Source organism: Rhinopithecus roxellana, chromosome 7 (genome assembly GCF_007565055.1).
Source record: "Rhinopithecus roxellana isolate Shanxi Qingling chromosome 7, ASM756505v1, whole genome shotgun sequence".
NCBI classification, from domain to species: Eukaryota; Metazoa; Chordata; class Mammalia; order Primates; family Cercopithecidae; genus Rhinopithecus; species Rhinopithecus roxellana.
This window is the reverse complement of record NC_044555.1, coordinates 102,611,574-102,634,004: the sequence shown is the minus strand read 5'-3', so window position 1 is coordinate 102,634,004 and position 22,431 is coordinate 102,611,574. Positions and strand designations below refer to the sequence as shown.

The following is a 22,431-nucleotide window of genomic DNA, read 5'->3' as shown; positions in this document are numbered from 1 at the left end:
TCTTCAACCTGACTACACACTGCCAAATAAGTTTCCACAGTAATTGCATCAATTTATATTCATACCAGCAGTGTATGAGTTCCATTTTCCCACATTCTTGCCAATATTTAGTATTTTCAGACTTGTTTAGCCAATCTAATAGGTGAAAGTGAGTATCTCCCTAGTGTTTAAATCTGTATGTCCCAGATTATTTCATGAGGATGAGCATCTTTTTTTAAATTAGACTTTAAGTTCTGGGATACATGTGCAGAACGTGCAGGTTTGTTACATAGGTATACATGTGCCATGGTGGTTTGCTTCACCCATCAACTCGTCATCTACATTAGGTATTTCTCCTAATGCTATCCCTCCCCTTGCCCCCTGATCCCCAACAGGCCCCAGTGTGTGATGTTCCCCTCCGTGTCCCCAAATGTTCTCATTGTTCAACTCTCACTTATCAGTGAGAACATGTGGTGTTTGGTTTTCTGTTTCTATATTAGTTTGCTGAGAATGGTGGCTTCCAGCTTCATCCATGTCCCTGTAAAGGACATGAAAAAGGATAAGCATCTTTTTATAGGTTTCCTGGTTATACACATTTCCTCTTCTGTGAAGTACCTTTTCAGGTCATTTACCTATTCGTCCTTTAAGTTGTTTGTTTTTTAAGTATTGCTTCTTAGGAGTTCTTTGCATATTCTATATCAAATTATTGGTCAGCAATATATGTTGCAAAAAGTTTCTCTAAATCTGTTGCTGGTCTTCTTTTTTGCATACATATTATGTTCATTTACAACAAATGTAACTGAAATAAACCTGTTTGAGGAAACACATGACTTTTGGTATGCATGCAACTCTACTAGTGAGAGCCATATATAAGAAAGTATCCTGTTAGGCAGATTTTCAAAATGTTTTATTCAAGTACAATAGACATACATACATATCTTAGGTGTACATCTTGATAAATGATCACAAAGTAAAGACACCCATATAACCAGCTCTCAGATCAAGACACAGTACATTACCAACCTCCCCCTGCCCTGCCACAAGCTTCTTTTGTGCCCCTTTCCAGACACTATGCCCAAGGATGATAACCACTTTCCTGATTATTAGTTCTGCCTCTTTTCTGCTTTAAATAAATGGGATATTTCAGTATATACTCCTCTGTGTCTGGATTCTTTTGCTCAACATTAGGTTTGTGAGATTCATCCATGTTGTCGTGAATTTGTAGTTAATTCTCCATTATGTGCTACATTTTAATGTATGAATATACTACAATTTATTCATTCTACTGTTTGTGGACACTTGGGTTTTTTTTTTTTTTCAGTGTGAGGCTATTACAAATAATGCTGTGTGAGCATATTCATAATGTCATTAGTGAATATACATATGCATTTTTCTTGGGTATATACCAAGAAGTGGAGTTGCTGGTCGTAGGGAATGCATAGGTTCAGCTTCAGTAGATAGAGCCAACTAGCTTTCCAAAAATCCTGTACCAATCATTGCTCGTCTTTTAACACTAACGTTATTTCTCATTTTTTTCATTATACGATGTTTGTGGAATCAAATATATATCAATCTTTTCCTTTAAAATTTGTGTTTTGGGATTTTGTTTAGGAAATTATTCTGAGGACATGATTTTTTATTGGTTTTAAGATTTCAATTTTGTACTTTGGACTTTTATACATCTAGACTTTATTTTGTATAAGGCATGGATCTAGATTTTTCTCTGAGAAGGGAAACAACTGTCCCAATCACATTTATTAAATTATTCATCGTTTTTTCACTCCTTTGCAATGTCACTTCTTTCATATAACAATTTACTATATGTGCCTTTTCCAATTTTGTAATCAGTGTTTCAAATTCCACAAAAAATTTGGCCTGTTAATATTTTGATTGGAATAATATTGGATTTATGGACTAATTTGAGAAGAATTACCAATTTGCTGACTTAAAGTCTCCACACATACAAATGGAGTATTCTTGGGAAAGACAACCCATCATGGCCCCTAAGCATTCATGCATATTCTTGCTGATTATGCCAAAAATGTAAGGCACTGATGACTCTTCACCTTGGCCATTCTCAAGACCATGTTTTCAGTGAGAAACCCTGAAGGATGGGGAAACATCACAAACAGCAGGCTTATTTCCATTTTCTATAAAAGCGGTGGATCCTCCAAATGTATTGTTTCTTTCCTGTAATGCAACCCACTGTGCAGCCATCCATCATTGGTCCTTTGCATTGCCCTTGTGGGATTTAGGGGGCATTGGGAACGAACACAAGCCAACAGGAAGTTCTAGCTACTGCTTTTTCTGAGTAATAAAGTCCTTTGCCTCTCACCCAAGATTCTCATGTCTTCTGACAGAATACATGAAACTGTGTGTGTCAGGTTAATTTGTAACTTTGTAAATAGGGTCAGATTCTATACCTTTTGTAGTTCCTGACAAGTATATTCCTCCACTTTCCGATTTTTATTAAATTTCCTTTAGTACAATCTCATACTTTTCTGCATAATGGTTTATACATCTTTGTTAGCTATCTTCCTAGCTGCCTTATAGATGTTGGGACTATCACGAATGGGTTATTTTTCCTATTGCATTTTCTAATTGATCGCTGAATTCCTCATGCTTTATACATGTCACTAGTATAGCTTCTCATGTGGAATAATGTACTGTTCCCCTTGATAGAATGTTGGCTTCTCTTGAGAGCAGAAACCATGCTTTATTCATGTCTATATTCTCCTAATGAAACATTTAATTCAACTAACATGTATTGAGCATTGTTATGATTTGAATATGGTTTGTGCCCACCAAAACTGATATTGAGACTTGGTCCCCAATGTAACAGTGTTGAGAGGGGGTGGAACCTTTAACAGCCTTCTGGGTCACTAGGGATTCACTCTCATGAAGGGATTAAGCAGTCTGGTGGGAGTGAGTCAGTTCTTACTCTTTGTGGGACTGGATTGGTTATGCAAGTGCAAGTTGTTGTAAAGTGAGGTTGCGTCTCATGTTTGGTGTTTTACTCTCTTTGCAGGGACCTGGTTTCCCTTCCATTTCTCTGCCATGTTTTGCCACAGTACAAGGCCCGCATCAGAAGCTACCAGATGCAGCTGCCTAATCTTAAACTTCCCAGCCTGCAGAACCATGGGTTAAATAAACCTCTTTTGTTTGTAAATTGCCCAGTTTCAGGTATTCACTTATAGCAACACAAAATGGACTAAGACAAGCATCTACTATGTATCAGTTGTGAAATGAAAAGAGGTATACAATCATAAATAAAATGCCTGCTCTCAAGGAATTTATAAAATGTAAAGAAAACAGACACAGCCACAAAATATTTCTGTTAAGAAAGTCATATTGACTGGGCTCAATGGCTCATGCCTGTAATCCCATCACTCTGGGAGGCCGAGGCTGGCAGATCTCCTGAGGTCAGGAGTTCAAGACCAGCCTGGCCAACATGGTGAAACCTCATCTTTACTAAAAATACAAAAACCAGTGGGGCATGGTGGTGCATGCCGGAAGCTGAGGCAGGAGAACTGCTTGAACCCAGGGAAGGCGAGATCACGCCACTGCACTCTAGCCTGGGTAACAGAGCAAGGCTCCGTCTCAAAAAAATAAAAGAAAGTAATATTGTGTATTATAATAAAGGTATGAACAAAGTGCTGTGGGAGAAGGGGAAATTCATTGTGACTTGGAAGATTCTGGAAGTCTTCAAACAATACGTGCTGTTTGAGCTGGGCCTCAGACGGTGATCTAGACTGCTGCAGACGGAGAGCTAGGGAAGGGAGGTAACTTCTCACACCATGCTTGGCATTCAGAGCCTTCCACAGTATAGTCCCAAACTGTCTTCCCAAACCCAGCTGCTATGTCCTCCAGGAAATTAAAGTTAGTTTTTCATGCCAAATTCATTCATCAATCATATTCTAAACCCAAAATGTTTGAGTTCCCACCTTGTTATTTTGCACTATAGCACAATGACTAAGAGCAAAGAATCTGGAGCCAAAGGAATTTGATTTTCGTCCAGATTCTACACTGGCTATGAAGTCTTGGGCAAATAAAGCTACAAATAGTACTTATCTCATAGGATTGTGTGATCAATCAGGTAATTCTTGTAAAACTTTGGCATAGTACCTGGTACAGAGTACAATACTACGAATGGTACCTCTACTTTATCCATCCCTCTGATCTTAAGTCAATTAAAACATATTTATTGTATATCCACTATGTGCAATAGATGTTATTACATATCATGAATAAAAACACAAAGATGAATAACACCCTATTTCTGCCCAGTGACATGTCAAGTAGAGGATAAAAAATACGTACATACATAATCACAAGTCAAGGCAAATTAAAAGACCTGGATTCTCCTAGCTCTGGCCCTTGATAACATGAAGAAGTCGGATCACATGATCACCAAGACCACTTCTAAATCTAATATTATAATTCTATGACATCTATGATTTTAAATGTTATATCAAGATTGATAAGTACCAGGGGAAAGTGGAAAAGAGGGAAGCCTAATTCTACCTGAGAGAGTCCAAGAAGCCTGCATAGAGGAAATGACATTTTAATTAGGTCTTTTAAAATGGATAGCATTTGTTGAAGTAAGAAATGGGGGCAATGGAATTCCAGGAAGAGGAGAAAAGAAGAACAAAGAGAAATGTAGGGCACACTTGGGAAACATCCAGTAGTCTTATGTGGTTGGGACATCGAGATTCATAATATTTAAGTAGAGGAAAATCAGGTGAAAAAAGTAGGCTGGTGTCAGATTATGGAGGACCTTGAATGTCATGCCAAGTGGTTTGGATTTTATCTTGTAAGCTATTCACATTGGACGGTGACAAGAAAATCCATTGAAAAGAGTTGTGGTAGTTGTTCAGGTATAAAATAAGAAGAGACTGAACTAAGGCTGTGGGTCTAATAATTGAAAATTAAGGACAGAAGTCTTTTGGCGGTTTTTCATATACTACTCTGTGTATATTGTTGAATGATTTTTAATCAAACATGTTTGGAGGGCAGGACCCATTCATTCATTCATTCTACAAATATCTATTGAGCATTTAGTATGTGCATGACAGTCTGGGCACTGGAAATAGAGTGATGAGTGAGAGAGTCAAGTTCCCTATATGTTAGTACCCTTTGTGCTGAAAGTACCAGAAAATGATGATACCATTGGAAATGGGAAGGCTAGGGACACATTGGTAGGGAGAATAAAGAGTTTAATCTTTGACATATTAAATTTGGAATGCCTATATTTCAGTGAAAATATCAAGTAGGCAGTTGGATACAGGTATCTTGAGCTTTCATGTACTCTATCTCAGAGTTGACCCTTTTTGTACTCCATCTCCATTATCATAATAAATTTTTTAAGGTTTGCTGTTTACTTTTTGAAAAACCTAATGAATTAGTGGCATTTGTATAGATAATAACATAGTAGATAATATTAATCAATATATGTTACACTGAATATGTCAACATGAGGCATCAACACATATAAATTGATTTCTTAACAGATATATATTTTTCTCTTAAAATAGAAGGACATTATATGTAAGAAACTCATTATAATTCCATTTATGATAATCTGCTTTACTGTTATAGTTTAAAGTTTAGTTTAAAGTAAAAGTAAGTTTTTTAACTTTAAAGTTAGTTTAAAGTTTAAAGTTTTAAAGTAATAGTTTAAAAATTAAGCAAAAAATAAAAATCCCAAAAAAGATATGTTGAACACTATGTAGAATATTATGAAACTTGGAGAGACATTAAAATTAGAATTTCAACCATTATTTTTGTTTACATTAAAACTCAACAGTTAAGTTTTGCTGAAATTAAAATCTCAACAGTAATTTTGTGAAAGGAAAATTTCAGCATCTATTTCTGTGCATATTGATAAGAATAGTTAAGAAACTCTTGAGGAATAAGAATGAGGTGGGAAGACTTTCCCTATCAGATATCAAGACATTTATTATTATTACTGTTACAGGTAACAAGGCAATGCTGTATTGGCATATGATTAGATGAATAAACTGGTAGAATAGAACAGACAGGTCAGAAATCGTCCCAAGAATATATGAACACTTGATATTTGACAGAGTTGGCATTGTAACTGAATGGGAGAAGAAAAGACTTTTCAACAAATGATATTGGGGCAATTGGATATTCATAAAGAAAAAATTGGACCTCTATTCTCATATTCTACATGAAAATTAATTCCAAGTATATTCAAAACATAAATGTGAAAGTCAAAACTATAAAAATGTTAAATGTTATTATAAAGGAATATCTTCATGATATTGGGGTATAGAAAGATTTCATTGAAAAGACACAAAAAGCACTTACCATAAAAAAGGATTGATAACTTCGATATCTATCTTATAATTAGAACTTATGTTTATCAAAAGAAATCATTAAAATGGAAAAATAAGTGACAAAGTTGGGAGAGATATATGGAACACATATAAAGGAGAAAGAACTAAAATTAAAACAACTTCTACAAATTAATTTGAAAAAGTTACACAACTCAACAGGAAAAAATGGCAAATGTCTTGAATAAATGCTTCACAAAAGAGGAAATACTAACATTCAATACGCTTGTGAAAAGATGCTCAACATTATTAGTCATCAGGAAAATCAAATTATAAGATGCCATTTACACCCATTAGATAGGCAAAAATTAAGAAGTCTGATAATACTAAGTGTTGACCACTAGGTGGAGCAATTGGAACTGTTAAACCTGGCTAGTAAGGGTGTGAATTGGTACATGCCATTAGGAAAAGTTAGGCATCATTCAATTAAATTGAAGGTGCTCATTTTCCATAAACCAGAATTCTACATAAATCCCCTAGAGATATCTGTGTTTATGTACATTAGCAAGAAAAATCATGGTAGTTCTGTTTTGTAACAGTCAAAAATTGGATTTCATCCCACCCCAGTTAAAATGACCATTATCAAAAAGACAAAAAAAAATGACAGATGCTGGCAAGGATGTGGAGAAAGGGGAGCTCTTATACACTGTTATTGGGAATGTAAGTTGGTACAGCCATTATGGAAAACGGTATGGGTGTTCCTCAAAAAACTAAAAATAGCACTATCGTTATGATTCAGCAATCTTGCTGCTGGGTATATTTCCAAAAAAAAAATTTTTTAACCGTATATTGAAGAGATATCTGCACTCCTATGTTTATTGCAGCACTATTCACAAGATCCAAGTTATGGAATCAACCTAAGTGTCCATCAGTCAATAAATGGATAAAGAAAATGTTGTATATGTACACATTTTAATAGTATTGAGCTATAAAAAAGGAATGCAAGACTCCTGGGCAAGATGGCTGAATAGGAACAGCTCCAGTGTGCAGCTCTCAGCGAGACCAATGCAGAAGGTGGGTGATTTCTGCATTTCCAACTGAGGTACCCGGTACATCTCATTGGGACTGGTTAGTCAGTGGGTGCAGCCCACAGAGGGCGAGCAGAAGCAGGGTGGGGCATCGCCTCACCCAGGAAGTTCAAGGGGTTGGGGAACTCCCTCCCTAAAGCCGTGAAGGACTGTGCCATGAGGGACTGTGCTATCTGGCCCAGATACTACGCTTTTCCCAAGGTCTTTGCAACCAAAAACCAGGAAATTCCCTCAGATGTCTATACCACACGGGCCCTGGGCTTCAAGCACAAATCTGGGCGGCTGTTTGGGCAGACACTGAGCTAGCTGCAGGAGTTTTTTTTCATACCCCAGTGAAGCCTGGAACACCAGCAAGACAGAACCGTTCATTCCTCTGGAAAGGGGACTGAAGCCAGGGAGCCAAGTGGTCTTGCTCAGTGGATCCCAGTCTCACAGAGCCCAGCAAGCTAAGATCCACTGGCTTGAAGTTCTTGCTGCCAGCACAGAAGTCTGAAGTCGACCTGGGACGCTCGACCTTGGTGGGAGAGTGGGGGGTCTGCCATTACTGAGGCTTGAGTAGACGGGTTTTCCCCTCACAGTGTAAACAAAGCCTCTGGGAAGTTCTGACTGGGCAGAGCCCACTGCAGTGCCACAAAGTCACTGTAGCCAGATTGCCTCTCTAGATTCCTCCTCTCTGGGCAGGGCATCTCTGAAAGAAAGGCAGCAGCCCCAGTCAGGGGCTTATAGATAAAACCCCCATCTCCTTGGGACAGAGCACCTGGGAGAAGGGGCGGCTGTGGGTGCAGTTTCTGCAGACTTAAACATTCCTGCCTGCTGGTTCTGAAGAGAGCAGCAGATCTCCCAGCACAGTGCTCTAGCTCTGCTAAGGGACAGATTGCCTCCTCAAGTGGGTCCCTGACCCTCGTGCCTCCTGACACGGAGACACCTCCCAGCAGACACCTTATACAGGACAGCTCCAGCTGGCATCTGGCAGGTGCCCCTCTGGGACAAAGCTTCCAGAGGAAGGAGCAGGAAGCAATCTTCACGGTTCTGCAGCCCCCACTGGTGATACCCAGATGAATAGGGTCTGGAGTGGACCCCCAGGAAACTCCAGCAGACCTGCAGAAGAGTGGCCTGACTGATAGAAAGAAAACCAACAAACAGAAAGCAATACCATCAACAGCAACAAAAAGGACAAACACGCAAAAATTCCATTCAAAGGTCACCAACAGCAAAGACCAAAGGTAGATAAATCCACGAAGATGAGGGAAAAACAATGCAAAAAGGCTGAAAATTCCAAAAACCAGAAAGCCTCTTCTCCTCCAAAGGATAACAGAGATTGAAGATCAACTTAATGAAATGAAGCATGAAGACGAGATTAGAGAAAAAAGAACGAAAAGGAACAAAAAAAAAGGCTCCAAGAAATATGGGACTATGTGAAAAGAACAAACCTATGTTTGATCGGCGAACCTGAAAGTGATGGGGAGAATGGAACCAAGTTGGAAAACACACTTCACAATATTATCCAGGAGAACTTACCCAACATAGCAAGACAGGCCAACATTCAAATTCAGGAAATAGAGAGAACACCACAAAGATACTCCTCAAGAAGAGCAATTCCAAGACACATAATTGTCAGATTCACCAAGGTTGAAATGAAGGAAAAAATGTTAAGGGGAGCCAGAGAGAAAGGTCTGGTTACCCACAAAGGGAAGACCATTAGACTAACAACAAATCTCTCTGCAGAAATCCTACAAGCCAGAAGAGAGTGGGGCCAATATTCAACATTCTTTTTTTTTTTTTTTTTTTTTTTATTATACTTTAAGTTCTAGGGTACATGTGCATAACGTGCAGGTTTGTTACATATGTATACTTATGCCATGTTGGTGTGCTGCACCCATCAACTCCTCAGCACCCATCAATTCATCATTTATATCATGTATAACTCTCCAATGCAATCCCTCCCTCCTCCCCCCTCCCCCCTCCCCATGATAGGCCCCAGTGCGTGATGTTCCCCTTCCCGAGTCCAAGTGATCTCATTGTTCAGTTCCCACCTATGAGTGAGAACATGCGGTGTTTGGTTTTCTGTTCTTGTGATAGTTTGCTAAGAATGATGGTTTCCAGCTGCATCCATGTCCCTACAAAGGACGCAAACTCATCCTTTTTTATGGCTGCATAGTATTCCATGGTGTATATGTGCCACATTTTCTTAATCCAGTCTGTCACAGATGGACATTTGGGTTGATTCCAAGTCTTTGCTATTGTGAATAGTGCCGCAATAAACATACGTGTGCATGTGTCTTTGTAGTAGAATAATTTATAATCCTTTGGGTATATACCCAGTAGTGGGATGGCTGGGTCATATGGTACATCTAGTTCTAGATCCTTGAGGAATTGCCATACTGTTTTCCATAATGGTTGAACTAGTTTACAATCCCACCAACAGTGTAAAAGTGTTCCTATTTCTCCACATCCTCTCCAACACCTTCAACATTCTTAAAGAAAAGAATTTTCAAACCAGAATTTCACATCCAGCCAAATAAAACTTCATAAGCAAAGGAGAAATAAAATCCTTTATAGACAAGCAAACGCTAAGGGATTTTGTCACCATCAGGCTTGCCTTACAACACCTCCTGAAGGAAGAACTAAATACAGAAAGGAAAAACTGGAACCAGCCACTGCAAAAACAAACCGAAATGTAAAGACCATCGACACTATAAGAAACTGCATTAACTAATGGGCAAAATAACCAGCTAGCATCATAATGACAGGATCAAATTCACACATAACAATATTAACCTTAAATGTAAATGGGATAAATACCACAATTAAAAAGCCATAGACTGGCAAATTGGATAAAGAGTCAAGACCCATCAGTGTGCTGTATTCTGGAGACCCATCTCATGTTCAAAGACACACATAGGCTCAAAATAAAGGGATGGAGGAAGATTTATCAAGCAAATGGAAAGCAAAAATAAGCAGGGGTTGCAATCCTACTCTCTGATAAAACAGACTTTAAACCAACAAAGATCAAAAAAGACAAAGAAGGGAATTAAATAATGGTAAAGGGATCAATGCAACAAGAAGAGCTAACTATCTTAAATATATGTGCACCCAATACAGGAGCACTCAGATTCATAAAGCAAGTTCTTAGAGACCTACAAAGAGACTTAAACTCCCACACAATAATAGTGGGAGACTTTAACAACCCACTTTCAATATTAGACAGATCAACGAGACAGAAAACTAACAAGGATATTCAAAACTTGAACTCAGTTCTGGACCAAGTGGACCTAATAGACATCTATAGAACTCCATCCAAATCAACAGAATATACATTCTTCTCAGCACCACATAGCACTTATTCTAAAATCGACCACATAATTGGAAGTAAAACACTCCTCAGCAAATGCAAAAGACCAGAAATCATAACGAACAGTCTCTCAGACCACAGTACAATCAAATTAGAACTCAGGATTAAGAAACTCACTCAAAACCGCACAACTACATGGAAACTAAACAACATGCTCCTGAATGACTGCTGTGTAAATAATGAAATTAAGGCAGAAATAAATAACTTCTCTGAAACCAATGAGAACAAAGATAAAAAGTACCACAATCTCTGGGACACAGCTAAACCGGTGTGTAGAGGGAAATTTATAGCACTAAATGCCCACAGGAGACAGCAGGAAAGATCTAAAATCGACACCTTAACATCATAATTAAAAGAACTAGAGAAGCAAGAACAAACAAATTCAAAAGCTAGCAGAAGACAAGAAATAACTAAGATCAGAGCAGAACTGAAGGCGATAGAGACACAAAAAATCCTTCAAAAAATCCATGAATCCAGGAGCTGGTTCTTCAAAAAAATTAACAAAACAGATAGACCTCTAGCCAGACTAGTAAAGAAGAAAAGGGAGAAGAATCAAATAGACACAATAAAAAAAGATAAAGGGGAGATCACCACTGATCCCACAGACATACAAACTACCATCAGAGAATACTATAAATACCTCTATGCAAATAAACTAGAAAATCTGGAAGAAATGGATAATTTCCTGGACACTTACACTCTCCCAAGACTAAACCAGGAAGAAGTGGAATCCCTGAATAGACCAATAACAGGCTCCGAAATTGAGGAAATAATTAATAGGCTACCAATCAAAAAAAGCTCAAGACCAGATGGATTCACAGCCGAGTTCTACCAGAGGTACAAAGAGGAGCTTGTACCATTCCTTCTGAAACTATTCCAAATAATAGCAACAGATGAGCTCCTCCCTAACTCATTTTATGATGCCAGCATCATCCTGACACCAAAACCTGGCAGAGACACAACAAAAAAAGAAAATTTCAGGCCAATATCCTTAGTGAACATCAATGTGAAAATCCTCAATAAAATACTAGCAAAACGAATCCAGCACCACATTAAAATGCTTATCCACCACAATCAAGTCAGCTTCATCCCTGGGATGCAAGGCTGATTCAACACACGCAAATCAATAAATGTAATTCATCACATAAACAGAGCTAATGAAAAAAGCCATATGATTATCTCAATAGATGCAGAAAAGGCCTTTGATAAAATTCAACACCCATTAATGCTAAAAACACTCAATAAACAAGGAATTGATGGAACATATCTCAAAATAATGAGAGCTATTTATGACAAACCCACAGCCAATATCATACTGAATGGACAAAAGCTGGAAGTATTCCCTTTGAAAACTAGCTCAAGACAAGGATGCCCTCTCTCAACACTCCTATTCAACATAGTATTGCAAGTTCTGGCCAGGGCAATCAGGCAAGAGAAACCAATAAAGTGTATTCAAATAGGAAGAAAGGAAGTCAAATTGTCTCTGTTTGCAGATGACATGATTGTATATTTAGAAACCCCATGGTCTCAGCCCATAAACTCCTTAAGCTGATAAGCAACTTCAGCAAAGTCTCAGGATACAAAATCAATGTGCAAAAATCGTAAGCATTCTTATACACAAATAATAGACAGAGAGCCAAATCATGAGCAAACTCCCATTCATAATTGCCACAAAGATAATAAAATACCTAGGAATCCAACTTATAAGGGATGTGAAGGACCTCTTCAAGGAGGACTACAAACCACTGCTCAAGTAAATAAGAGAGGACACAAACAAATGGAAAAACATTCCATGTTCACCATGTTCATGGATAGGAAGAATCAATATCATGAAAATGGCCATACTGCCCAAAGTCATTTATAGGTTCAATGCTATTCCCTTCACGCTACCACTGACTTTCTTCACAGAATTAGAAAAAAACTACTCTGAATTTCATATGGAAGCTGGGCGCAGTGACTCATGCCTATAATCCCAGCACTTTGGGAGGCCGAGGCAGGTGGATCATCTGAGGTTGGGAGTTCGAGACCAGCCTGACCAATATGGAGAAACCCCGTCTCTACTAAAAATACAAAATTATCTGTAGGGGGAAACTATAACACATGTCATCTTGGAAATCCTCAAAATCCCAGAGTTGAAACAAATAGGACAGTTATACATTGTGAATCTGTTTGTGAAATTTCAGTTCCTGAACTGGTGCTAATAGCAAACATGCCATCAGTAACACAAACTCATCAAATGTTCCAGTTGAAAGTAATTTATTATTATTATTATTATTATTATCATCATCATCAGTAGAAGCATCATTATCATTAGCACAAAACTAAATCCGCTATTAAAAGAAAACAAAAACACAGCCCAAAGGCATGTGTCCTGCTGACAGTGAGTCAATAAGTTTATCTTCGTGTACAAGGGACAGCACCCAGAGGATATACCACATCACAGCTTGATAATCAATTCAATAATTCGACCAATGTTATTGAGCACCTAGGCACAATTGAAGATTTAAAAATGCATACAAGAATCCCTGCTTTTAATAAGTTCTATGGTCTAGTAGGAGGTATTGAAGAATACAAGAACAGAGTCACATGAGATTAGTGACATAATAGAATCAGTACCATGTATGAAGTGCTGTTAGAAAGGGGCATCACAGAGACTAATGTCGCATTCAGTTGGGGGAAATCAAGAGGCTCCATAGAGAAGGTGACCTCTGAACTGGTCTTTGAGGAGCTGGAAGGATTTTGGTAGACTGGCATGTGAAGAAGGGGCACTGCATGTGGAAAGAATAGTGTGGGCCAAAGTATGGCCATGGGAAAGTTCATGGAATGTCTGGGGAGAGAACATGAGTTCATTATGGCTAGTGTTTGGGGTTTATGTAAGTGGAGTGACAATATGTTGAAAGTTATATGAGGACCATATTTTGAAAGGCTGTGAATGACAGGCTAAGATTTCTGATCTTTATGTCATACTAACTACATTTACCACATCAACAAAATATGCAATTATCTGTGAAGAGATATGGTCACTTCACTTTCAGGTTTCTTAGGGAAACTCAAATGGTTTCTAGGCAATGTTATCACCTTGCTGTCAGAAATGTCCTAGCAAATAACACCAAGCAGACTATAGCAAATGTTTCTATTTTGCATGTAATTAAATCTCTTCTTTCGAAGTTTTATCCTTTCCATCCATGGGCCACACTTCTTCGCACTCCCATCTCCAGCCCCACTAGTTCTTGTGGTACCTGATGAGTTCACGCAAGCCTAATTTGGGATTTCCAGTCACAGCTGCTACCCTGAAAGTAGGACCCACAGCCTTGAGAAGTGAGAGGTGGTGGTAGAGGCAGTGAACGATATCATGAAAATGTAGCCATCTGAGAAGTTTTATGGAATTCCCATCCTAAAAGTAAAGCATAGTTCTTTGAAATTGGAGTTCCACTCAATTTGGTCTGGAGGACACCTAGAGGGGTCCCAGAGCTCAAAGTACCTAAGTAAGGTCATCTTTTAAGTTTCCGCTTATTGCCAAGGAATTCCTTAAATGAATGACACTTAATCTGTGTTACACGTTATTTAAAGGCCTCCTGGCTCTGAGGCTACTGAAGCTGTGGAGAGACTGGGGCGAACGTTTCTTTTTGACTAAGGAATCCTGTTGGGCTTTGTCCTTGCTCAACAGGTTGGTAGTTGGGAACTTCTCCCATGCAATGAGTTTACAGATGCTAAAGGATGGCTGTATTAGGCAACTGAGCCAAAAAAGTAAGCTATATAGAACCAACCAGGGAAGATTTAGAATAACAAAGATGGCATGGCCACCCTTTCTGCAGCTAGTCAGTCTTCAGCTCTTTCCTGGAGTGTGATTTCCTCTGCAGATACTCATGGATTGCTGTAGTGAAGCCCCATGTCACCCTGGACCTTAGGATGACCAGGGAGCCTGCACGGTAGATCAGGAGTAGCTTTTGGCCCCAAGTGTTCCACACATCCTGGGCAGAGATCCACAGGCTTGGCATGCTCTGCCATCCAATATGGGACTGCATATTACCAACCAGCACAATCAGAGGATACAGAACTAGGCAGGTGATTGTTTCATTGACACTACCAGACAACAAGGCAGGAACCCAATGGGGCAGGCCTTGCTCTGCCAGGCCATCCTGGATGGGGTCCTTGAAAGAAAAATATAGAGCACTCCCCAGGCTGTTCCTGGCCAGGACAGGCCAGAAACCACGGTAGTAGCCCCGTGACAGCCGCCCCCAAAGCCCATAAGAATTGAATTCTTCAAGAATGCTGAAGGTGCTGGCTAAGCGAGCTTGCTTGCGACCATCCTGGAGTACATTTTGCACCCTTTCAAAGGGGCTGAGTGCCACAGCCTCCACCAGGCCAGACATGACACCTGCAACCCAGTGGTGTCCCAGGGTATGTGGCCCAACAGGAGAGAGAAAGCACAGCAGGCTATCCTAAGTCCCAAACAGAAGAGTCCCTTGCAACGTCTTGGAGAGAAGAGGAGGGTAGATTCCCTGATAGAAGTATTGAGGACCTTCGTGCCAAAGCTGTCTCACAGCCTCTGACACTGCCATGGCATAGATCTGTTGCCAGAACACAACCTTATAGATAGGAAAGGTCAGAAAAGTAGACATAGAGTTGGAAACGGCCCCAAGGGCATAGGCCTAGGATGCCAGCTTTTCTTTCCTGGAGCCTCTGCACATGTCCTGTGCTGAAGCTCCTTCCTGGGAGAGTGGTTCTGCTCCCCCATGCTGAAGACAACTGGGTGCAGATGGAAAAAACAGGCAAGGGTGGAAAAAAAAGAGATTAGACCGACCAATTCATTCTGTTGGCAAGCATTTTCATTGCTTAATTGGAAATGAACCCTAAGAAACTCAGCTCGACAGAAACAAGCAACTCTTTGAGCCAGTTTCTGATATATAAGCACACCCTTAAGAAATTAAGAATTCATTAACCTTAAATTAAAAGAAAGGCAATCAGTTTTTCTGAACAGAGCCACCACTACAGTATTTTGCTGACACAGCAAATATTCCAATATTCAAAGAAGGATTACAACTGAAGAACATGAAACAGAGGAGGGGAAGACTCCAAAACCTAATGCATCAACTTTCACGACATAAAACTGTCCATTTTATAAACTACTAGGATAATAAGTTGCTATTGTGTTTCAAAAAAAAACCTGGCACTATCTTGCAGAAGAAGAAAGGCATTTAACAGTTGAAGTGCAATGCTTTCTCTAGAAGTTGGTATTAAATTTGGAGAGGGGGAATCTCCCCTCACCTTTCTCTCCATAGATTCCTGCCCAAGTTGTAGATGTTTCATGGCAATGCCCAGCCCCTCTCTGGCAAGTGGGAAAGGGAAAGAGCAGCTACTCCTGGAAGTTCAGTGCCTGAAGGATCAACACCTGGCAGTTTCCAAACCTAACCTTTTAGACTTGTGGTTATATAACAGAGCAGGGTTTCTTAAACTCTGTGCTATTGACATTTTGGACAGGATAATTTTTTATTCTTGGTCCCTGTCCTGTGCATTGGAGGATATTCAGAGGCTCCCTGGCTTTGGCTCAGTGTCTGCTGGTAGCACCAGTGGTGACATACCCAGTGTGACGACCAAAAATATCTTGAGACCTTGCCAAATGTCCCCTGGGAGGCAAAACTGTTCCCGGCTCAGAACCACTATACTATATAGAATAGGCAGTGCAAGGACTCCAAACTATTGCTCCTTACCCCAGAAAGGCCGGGAAGCAGATGGCTAGTATGAGAAGCAACTTGGAAGCCAGGACATATCAAGGAACTTTGGGATAGAAAAAAAATGAATGCTCAGAGCAGATCTGAGGAAGTTTGCCGGGAAGGAAAGAGGGGGTCCCTGGGCTGACGAGACAGGGTGTGCAGCAGCCGGAGCTGGCACCTCAGGGAAAGAGCACAGAGCTGTGTGGGTGTGGGGCAGGAGGACAGGGGAGAGGGGGAGGGGCGTGATGGCCAGTCTGGAGGGCTTCCATCTACACAGACAGGGACAGGAAGCCTGGCAGGAACAGCAGACCCACAGGTTTCCCTCAGAACCCTGGGCTATGTGGTGGCGGGGCGTGAAGGTTGGGACTCTAATTAAGCTAGCAGACCGATGAAGGACCACAGAGTCCAGGATGAGGTCCCCAGGGAGGAGTAGAAGCCACACACTGCAAGAAGCCCAATGCAGCCTTCCCAGGGCTGCCAGGCCAAGAATCCACCTTGGCGTACTACTCCTTCCAGAATCACTCCCATCAGCTCTGCTCTTCCCTAGCCCCGTCTCCCTACTACATCCATCTCCCCAAAATCCTATTCCTATCCCTCCGCTCCATCCATATCCCCACAATCTCATTCTATCCCCCCCGCCCGCTCCATCCATATCCCCACAATCTCATTCAATCCCCCCTGCTCCATCCATATCCTCACAATCTCATTCATACCCCACCCCACTCGATCCATATCCCCACAATCTCATTCATACCCCCCTGCTCCATCCATTTTCCCACAATCTCACTTTACCACCACTCCCAGCCACACTCACCTCTTGGTGGAGAGATATGGAGGCTCGGCCTCCTGCGCTTGGCCCATCACCACCTCCCTGTCCTCCATATTCCATGACGGCCTTAAGCCTCAGCCTCCTTAATGCTCATGGCCAGTACACTGGGAAGGCCCCTCTGCCTCTTACCGTTTCGCTGAGAAATGAACAGGAGTAAAAGTTCAAGAGGCCCACTATTTGCATCCCTCTGGGGCACCTCTGGCCCCTGGCAGCCCCACTTCCATTTCTCCAGAGCCAAAGGGGACTCCTCCCAGATACCCAGGCCGCTAAATCCACAGAAGCCTCCAACAGTCCTCAGCTCTCCTACCAAAGATCTTCTTTCCAAAGTCTTACCTTAACCTAAATAAGGACAGGTGGTGAGGCAAATATTTGTCCTTTCTTCTACCTCAGAGTGCAATAATGTTCCACTTCCTCCCTACCATTTATAAACATATGTTCACTGACGCCATAAGGTAGGGTGATTTAGCAGAAAGAAAACTGGGCTAGGATTTGGCAGTGCAAGGACTCCCAACTATTGCATCTACCCTAGAAAGGCCAGGAAGCAGGTGGGGTAGTATGAGATACTAGCATTCTAAGCGAGTTTTGTTATTAACTTGATGTGTGACCTTTAGAAATTCAATAACATCTTGGAGCCTTACCCACTTGAGCTGTAAAAGGAGCAGAAAGGGCAAAATAATTTGTAGTCATCTCCATACCATATCTGTCAGAGGGGGTTGATATGGGGGCATTCAGGCCAGTAGTCCAGTATTTGATAGAGGAATTGTACTTTTTAATCTCCTACTCCTTCTGCCATTTTTGTAAATCATTGCGGGGGGCTAAAAGTGATCAATAATTGAGAAACATCTCACCTTACATATGTAATCCATTGTATAAATCCAATCCTTTCCATTTTATGGGAGTGAAGATCATGTTTCTCCAATGTATTTTCTGTTAAGGTGCCAGGCTTTGGAAAGGGCAGACAGACCCAAGACTGAATTCTGCCTCTGCCACTTACTTAACTGTGTGACCTCGGGCAAGACATTTCATTCAGTCTCAGGTTCTTCAGCTACAAAACAGGGACATTAAGACCCACCTCAAAACATTGTGGCAGAGATTAACAACATAAAATGAGATAAAGTGGTTGAGAATCCATAACACGGTGGCCTCGATAAAAGATATCAAAAAAAAAGATGCTTCTGGACCTCACTATCTGTCTCCACAGAGCGCATGCTCTTTCCAGACACTCTCAGGACAGCCAGAAGCAGATAAAGAGGCATGTAGGAACACAACCTGTGTTCCTAAGGGAGGCAGAGAAGCCCTTTCTTCCACGAATGGGAAGGCGCAACATAAAGAATCTAGGAGAGCCTGGCCCCTTGACATGAATTCAAAGTACAGACCACAGAATGGACCTAGAGTTGGCCTTGAGCAGATATCACCTGTACCCTGACCTGCCTCCTATGTTTACAGCCTAGTAAAATGAGCCCAGGGGATTCCAGATTCTCCCAGCCAGTCTAGTCCACATGGGTAGCATGTGTGACTGCCCCAGGATCCAGCCACAAATGAATGCATTTGTCTGTTCATTTGGGGCATCTCTCAGCCAGTCCTTTGGTCAGCTCACAAACATGTACTGATCATCCACTAAATCATTGTGGGTAAATCACCATGGAGCTAGAGTGAATAGAATTTGGTGCCTACCCTCAAGTGTCTGGGAATCTAGTAGGGGAGACAGGTAAACAATGAGCTAAACTCTACAGAAAGACAAAATAAAGGGTACACTAATGAAGGTGGAAGCAAAAAGACAAGAGCAATTTATTCCTCCTGGGACGAGGAGCACCCAAGAAACTTCTCTGAGAAGGGGCATATGACACAGTCCTTAACTGAGTAGAGTAGCTTAGGTAGAGGAGTGAGAGCAAGCATTCTAGGCTGAGAAAGTGACCTAAGTCACATAGGCTTAAAAGTGTGAGTTGTGCATGGGGATGGCCTACCCCATGTGGTGAGAAGGACATAGAGCAGTGGTTGACAGAGAGGAGCCCATTTAGAATGAGGACCACATTTGTCTTCCCCACTGCATTGTGTCCTAGGGCACAGACATGAGCTCTGAATTCAGCCAGCCCTGGGTTTGAATTTCACTCTGTCACTTCCTAGCTTTATAATCTTGGCCAAGTTTCTTCACCTCTCTGATCCTCAGCATCTTTATATGTAAAATCATTGTCATGAAGGAGGCATGAGACAAAGTATGGAAAGTGCTTAGCACAGCACCTGGTATATAAGTTGCTCCATAAGTTATATTAGTAATTTCATTTTTAAAAATGAGATAATACTAGGAATCCAACTTAAAAGGGATGTGAAGGACCTCTTCAAGAGAATTACAAACCACTCCTCAATGAAATAAAAGAGGACACAAACAAATGGAAGAACATTCCATGCTCATGGATAGAAAGAATCAAAATCGTGAAAATGGTTGTAATGCCCAAGGTAATTTACAGATTCAATGCCATTCCCAACAAGCTACCAATGACTTCCTTCACAGAATTGGAAAAAACTACTTTAAAGTTCATATGGAGCCAAAAAAGAGCTCGCATAGCCAAGACAATCCTAAGCCAAAAGAACAAAGGTAGAGGCATCACGCTACCTGACTTCAAACTATACTACAAGGCTACAGTGACCAAAACAGCATGGTACTGGTACCAAAACAGAGATATAGACCAATGGAACAGAAGAGAGCCCTTGGAAATAATACCACACATCTACAACCATCTGATCTTGGACAAATATGACAAAAACAAGAAATGGGGAAAAGATTCCCTATTTAATAAATGGTGCTGGGAAAACTGGCTAGTCATATGTAGAAAGCTGAAACTGGATCCTGTCCTTACACCTTACACAAAAATTAATTCGAGATGGATTAAAGACTTAAATGTCAGACCTAAAAACATAAAATCCCTAGAAGAAAACCTAGGCAATACCATTCAGGACATAGGCATGGGCAAGGACTTCATGTCTAAAACACCAAAGGCAATGGCAACAAAAGCCAAAATTGAGAAATGGGATCTAATTAAACTAAGGAGCTTCTGCACAGCAAAAGAAACTACCATCAGAGTCAACAGGCAGCCTACAGAATGGGAGAAAACTTTTGCACCTTACCCATCTGACAAAGGGCTAATATCCAGAATCTACAAAGAACTTAAATAAATTAACAAGAAAAAATCAAACAACCCCATCAAAAAGTGGGCAAAGGATATGAACAGACACTTCTCAAAAGAATACATTTATGCAGCCAACAGACACATGAAAAAATGCTGATCATCACTTGCCACCAGAGAAATGCAAATCAAAACCACAATGAGATACCATCTCACACCAGTTAGAATGGCAATCATTAAAAAGTCAGGAAACAACAGGTACTGGAGAGGATGTGGAGAAATAGGAACACTTTTACACTGTTGGTGGGACGGTAAACCAGTTCAACCATTGTGGAAGACAGTGTGGCGATTCCTCAAGAATCTAGAACTAGAAATACCATTTGACTCAGCCATCCCATTACTGAGTATATACCCAAAGGATTATAAATCATGCTGCTATAAAGACACATGCACACGTATGTTTATTGTGGCACTATTCAATATAGCAAAGACTTGGAACCAACCCAAATGTCCATCGATGATAGACTGGATTAAGAAAATGTGGCACATATACACCATGGAATACTATGCAGCCATAAAAAAGGATAAATTCCTGTCCTTTGTAGGGACATGGATGAAGCTGAAAACCATCATTCTCAGCAAACTATGGCAAGGACAGAAAACCAAACACCACATGTTCTCACTCATAGGTGGGAACTGAACAATGAGAACACTTGGACACAGGATGGGGAACATCACACACTGGGGCCTGTTGTGGGGTGGGGGGAGGGAGGAGGGATAGCGTTAGGAGATATGCCTAATGTAAATGACGAGTTAATGGGTGCAACACACCAACATGGCACATGTATACATAAGTAACAAACCTGCATGTTGTGCCCATGTACCCTAGAACTTAAAGTATAACACTAATAATAAATAAATAAATAAATAAATAAATAATGAGATAATAGGGCAGAGCTTGTAGTGAGCCGAGATCGCACCACTGCACTCCAGCCTGGGAGACAGTGCAAGACTCCGTCTCAAAAAAAAATTAAAAAATAAAGAGATAATAGGAATAAAGGCAAGATAACAACTAAATTATTCTAAAGGCCTCAATTGGTCTAATGAACTAGGTCATCTGCAGAATGCATTTTATACTTTTTTGGAAGGCAACAAAGAAGAGTTTTCATGGGCTTTGGAGTTTGACATCCCTGGCCTGCAGTCCCAGTGCCTCCACTTAAAAGTTTAAGCCTAACACAAGTTACTTAACGTCCCTGAAATTCAGTTTCCCTCTCTGCAAAATAGGATACAACGGCTATCTCAACAGTGTTGCTCAGAAGCTTAAATGAGATAACAGATAGAAAGTTCCTGGCACAAAGGAGGCAGGCAGCCAAAGGCAGCTATTATTGTTTCAGCTGAAAGCTTTATCTCCAAACCTTCAAGCTTTTAAGGTTTATGTGTTAAAATTTAAAAATGTGGTCTCATTGGAGCCATCAGTTGGAACACACTCACACACATGAGGCCAGAGATAGGATGTCCTGTATTCAACTGGAGCCAGGTTGCAAATACGCCCCCATCCCTGCACGAAGAGTCCCTCGCTTTGTTCCAGTAGCCCAACCCTGGTACCTTTACACAGTCCATTTCCTGTCACTATTTTTGTCCGAGCTCTGAGACTTATTCTTGGTCTTATGTGATTCCACTCCTACCAAGTCCAGCTGCAAATACCTAATTTGGTGATGAAGCCAATTTAAACACTGAACAAGAGTCTTCTGGGAGGCAAGAGTCAGATGTCACGGGACAGGGGAGCAGAAGCAAAAGTCTGAAGGAAACCTAAGCGCTACTGCCAGCATCATCCTTGAGTGTGCGAGGTGAGCAACCTGCCTTCTCCATACATCCACACTTTCCACCTTCCACCACCACTATCCCACTGTTCCATCCACAGTCCACAATCCTGAGATGGAAGGTGCTTCATCTCCAAATTTGTATTGTTTACTCCAAGGAACTCTAGATCTCAGAGTTGTAAATAAGAGGGTGGAAATGAGTGAGTGAAGTGCCTTGGCAGGCTGAAG

At 40.8% G+C, this 22,431-nt stretch overlaps 1 pseudogene; it reads right to left on the bottom strand.

Moving 5' to 3' along the window:
• Positions 1-14,533: 14,533 nt before the first annotated feature.
• On the bottom strand, positions 14,534-15,456 carry LOC104654556 (annotated as a pseudogene).
• Positions 15,457-22,431: the final 6,975 nt, after the last annotated feature.